Here is a 5,092-nt window from a genome sequence, read left to right as displayed (position 1 = left end):
TGTAGTACGCGCTGGAGTGGGTGCAATGACTTGGTTAAATTCTTCGGTAGAAGGCAGGCGACGAGTAGGCGTAAAAGATGCTGATGACGAGACAAAAGTCGGTGGCGGAGCGATGGGTAGGAGCTCCCTCCTGTTGGCAGCACAGCCATGGACTGAGTCCATGCGGGTAGCTACGAAGTCGTCCACCAGGTTGTCGAAGGCTGCCTCCAGGGCCCGGAGATACTCAATGAGCATCTCAAAAGCCTCGTCTCGTTCTCCTCTGGGGCAGGAATATGCGTAGTGACAGGTGTAAGGCACATGGCACGGAAGATAACGGTAACGACGAGTCTTCATCACGGGAAGGACATCCCTGAGACGAGCTATCGCCTCGCGGGCTGCCATCTGCATAGCATGCCTCTCCGTAGGCATGGCTCTTCCCACGAACCGGAAGCGGCGTAACTCACCACGCCCTCCCCTGAACTGCACCGCGGCCTGGTGCATGGTCAGACTGTCGTTGACTCGGTGCTGGTAGAGTGTGAAGACTGGGCGCACGGATGGCCCCATCGCGACCTGAACGATGGAAGAAAGAAGCTTGACGAACCCATCGGGTACGTTGGCGAAGGTCTGAGACTCGCAGCTGACGTCGGCCATCTACAAAAGTAGGCAAAATTCTGCAGGGTCAGATCATAAATTTATGCTGACTGACAGAAAATGACTACCATTGCAAAAATATAAATTAGCTCTATCAGGCTAATAACCAATTAGCGATCGCACCTAGTGGCTTCCTACAGTCAGCCTGGCTCTGGTACCAAGCTTGTCACGACCGGTTTTCCAATAAAAATATTTATTGAAAAGCCAATCTTTTAAGTCCAGTATGAGAGAAATCCTCCACACTGGCAGACAAATTCTTGATACAATAAGCCAGTAGCATAAAATATATTACAGGGTCGAACTACGGTTGCTCAACCAAATTATTACAAGCACGCCAATAATCATACATAATGGCGGACAGAACACAGTGGTGTGGAGACATACTACTGACTCAAGGATAGGCTGGTGGTGGAAAAACACAGCGGGGAGAGAAATACAAGACTCTACGTCTGTCATCTCATCGAGCGTCGAGGAGAGGCTCGATGAATTTATTTGGTAGCGGAAGCGGATATAAAACAGTGGCCAAATCCAGGGTCGCACAAGACTGACTGGGACTCCTCTAAGTGTCGGGCTCGCTATCGAACTCTTCATCCATGAGATCGCCTTCGTCAGCATCTGGCCAAATCAACAAGCCAGTGAGTACTTTGAAAGTACTCGCAAGACAGTTCGGACGTAAGATATAACAAATGCATGCATGGATGCAACATGATTAATTCCTTAATGCACAATAAATAAAACTGGCATAACGAGTAAGTAAAAAGGGAAAACGGCGGTAGTCCGCCTGAAATTCCACAGAACATAAATAAGGACCGATCGGGTGTCTGAAGCGACGCCTCGAAAGGTGAACAAATAAAAATAAGGAAAATGATGCCACAGTCGGGCATCTTAGCGACACCACATAAAGGGCTTTAAAAGAAATGCCACAGTCGGACGTCTGAGCGACATCGCAGAAAGGGCTTTAAAAAGAAATGCCACAGTCGGACGTCTGAGCGACATCACATAAAGGGCTTTAAAAGAAATGCCACAGTCGGACGTCTGAGCGACATCACATAAAGGGCTTTAAAAGAAATGCCACAGTCGGACGTCTGAGCGACATCGCATAAAGGGCTTTAAAAGAAATGCCACAGTCGGACGTCTGAGCGACATCACATAAAGGGCTTTAAAAGAAATGCCACAGTCGGACGTCTGAGCGACATCACATAAAGGGCTTTAAAAGAAATGCCACAGTCGGACGTCTGAGCGACATCGCAGAAAGGGCTTTAAAAGAAATGCCACAGTCGGACGTCTGAGCGACATCACATAAAGGGCTTTTATTCACAAGTAAATAATACTCATAATAAACATTCAATTCATGAAAACAAACGGGTTAGTCCATCCACAGGAGTGATCATTTAACCGGACTTAGCACTCATGCGATTCACCGGAGTCTCTGTCATCAAAGCTGACAATTGATTAGGATAAGAAGGAACGAAACTTGACATGGAAGAGATGATTTGGAGGAATATATGACTCTGCAGAGTTTGTACAAAATTTTTCCCACAGTCAACGGATTTCCGTAGTCACGAAGGACTAGTTCCGTTTACGGTATTTCAGAAGAAAACACAGCTAACCGGTACACACCCATCCTACCTCTCGATGCTAGGAATCACCCTAGTCATCGTCCAAGAAAAACTTTTGAGACGGGGAGATCACAATCTCGAATAGCATGGGATCAAATTTATATACGCGCGCTCTAAGGGGTGCCCCCCTCTCGGTCCCAACCGGAAACACCCATGCCCCCTGACCGGATGACTGGCTTTAATCCAGGGCCATGGAACCATCATCACGGCCTCTCCTCTTTGGTGTGTACCATGAAAGCGGTTTGGAACTTACTAAACCATATTCCTTGCGGAAAACATGTGGTAGTACAAGGAAGGAAATGATAGGTACTGGACCGATATGGTTTGACACTGAAGTCACATAGTCTGGCGTAAGACTGGCATGCTACAACACTGCCGTCGTACCCATCCTCATGCCAACACATGGCCATTCATATTCACATTCATCCACGTATGGATCATCGAACTCACTTACCTCATTATCACATAAAATAACGTTCATCGGTATACTCACCGGCATGCCATGAAACTAACTAAATGCAAAACATGCCAAGACACTCATCATATCAAAAGTTCAAACATGCTTGCCTGGTTCAGAGTAGTCGGAGCCTAGCTCGGTGAAGTTCGCGGCTCCGTCACCTCCTTCGGTATCTACGTTTAAAGAAGATATATGCGCTAACGTAAATACCAAGGAGAGCACAGAAGGTAAACCAAATATTTTTCAAATAAATCTGATAAAAAACTAGACAAAATTTTAAAGAGAACAGAAAAAGAATCAATCAAAAATACTTTTCTGATTAAAAGTTATAAGGGTTTTTGTCCAGGGACTTATCTGTAATGAAACAGAAGATTTCCAGGGGCTAGTTTATAAAAGCAGAAAACGCTTCGGTAGCGATTACGCCAGCCCGAAGAGAAAACGTATTTGGCAGAAGGCGTTTTCAGATAACGCTTCGTTTAGAAAGGACAGAGAGGCTGACAGCGGGTCCCACTTGTCATGTTTAAATTTCAAATGGGAGGGACGAGGCTCGTCGGCGCCCGAGAGCTGCTGTGGTCGCCGGCGGCGATCCACGGCGAGGCATGGGGATCAGAGGTTACCAATGTGCTCACCGTGTCCTTCCGCAACGGTGGGTGGTGGTGTTGGTCGCCGGTGAGCAGCACGTCGACGGCGGTCTCAACTCCGGCGGACGGTGGTTCGGGCGTGGATGGAGCTCGTCGGAGAGGGCTGCAAAGATTAAATTGAGGTGGGGGTTAGACTACTGGGTGCAAGAGAGGGCTACGGACGAGGTTTGGGCGCCGGAGGTGGCCTCACCGAAGTGAATCGAGCTGGAGGCCGAGGCGGGGCGAGGTGGCCGGAGCCGGGGAAGGAGACCTCCTCGAGGTCCTCCCAGTGGCCTGGCGGGGTGTTGGTGAGTAGTGGAGGTGCTGCGTGCACGAGAGTGAGCTCGGGACCCCTTTATATAGGCGGTCCGAGGCGGTTGCCGTGAACGGAGATTTCCGGCGAGCGATTACGGTGGCGCAGTGCTCGGTCGGGGTGGTTAGGGGGTCGAGCGTCATCACGGAGGTTCAACGGGTCCATTTTTGTGCTAAGCTGGCCGGGGTTTGGGCGTTTGGGTCGAGCTCGACGGAACGGGGTGGCGCGGGCCCGTCGGCGGCAGAGAGCGCTCTCCGTGCGTGCTGCGCCACGGCGACGGTGCCGCATGCGTGCGCTGGCACGGAGAAGGCCACGCGGAGCCACCAGAAGATTTGGGCGGTGCCGAACGGCGTTGCGCCGCCGTTCTCCTCCCTGTCGGCCGTTACGGGGAGCCGGCCGCCGCAAGACACGCTGGCGCAGGCGGGCCAGGGCGCCACCGACGCCAGGGTCGCGCCAAGTGCGCGTGTGAAGCTTCGGACAAGCAAACGAGGCCGCGAGCAACGTGCCAAGTGCACTGTGGCCGCGTGACTGAAACTGTCGAAACTGAAGATGACACTGAACTGAATTTCTGAACATTGAACAGTAACAGTGCCCACAAGGTGTTCGACCGAATGAAATTGGCCTCTGGTGATTTTTCCTTGAGCTGATTTTTGGTGGAGTGGCTTCTCCTTGCTCAAATAGGCTGCCTGAATTTTGGTGGAATTTTTGGAGGAGTGTAGATATGAATTTCACCAAATTTGGCAAATCTGGTCCAAACTTGCAGAGACTGAATTTTGAAAAATTTGAAAAGAGGAGGAGTGGATCAAGATGGTTCTGGGTTGTGGGTTCAAAGGACAATCCAGGAGAATTGGTTTGAGGTCAAAACTCAAATGCAATAGGGCACTTGCTTTGAAAATCTCTCAGGCTCCAAATAATTTTCAGAATTGAATTGAGGGAAAAATAATTGGAATAAAAATCCAAAACCAGTTTGGATTAGTTGGGACAGAGAATTTAGGTTGATCACAAGTTGTAGGGGAGGTTTTGGAGGGGTTTTACCACATGGGCAAGAATGCCAAGTCATGGTGGTTCCAAGATATGAAAATCCCAAATTTCATGGAGTTTCTTTTTTAAAAGAAAAAGATTAAACTCTCAAAAATAATTTTGAGAGAGAACCAACAGAGAAGAAGTTTCAAAAGGTCAAACACCAAAGTTTGAAACCAGAATAAAAACCTTGCCAAAGAAAAGAAAGTTTCTTAAGAGGAAGGTTTTCTGGAAAATTTTAAATGGCCTCTTTTCAAAAACCACAAAGTTTTTGCTGAAAACCAAAGTAAAATTTTTGGAGTGTCACAGTATGCATCTTGCAGAAAAGTCAATTTGGTATTGGCAGATCTCCTTCTTTCAGCTTGTTCAAAGTGCTTTTGAAGAACTTGAATGCATAAATCATTCTGTACTTCGGAATGTTGCCCTATTTACA

Source organism: Triticum aestivum, chromosome 7B, assembly GCF_018294505.1.
Source record: "Triticum aestivum cultivar Chinese Spring chromosome 7B, IWGSC CS RefSeq v2.1, whole genome shotgun sequence".
NCBI classification, from domain to species: Eukaryota; Viridiplantae; Streptophyta; class Magnoliopsida; order Poales; family Poaceae; genus Triticum; species Triticum aestivum.
Note: the sequence above shows the minus strand (reverse complement) of the source record.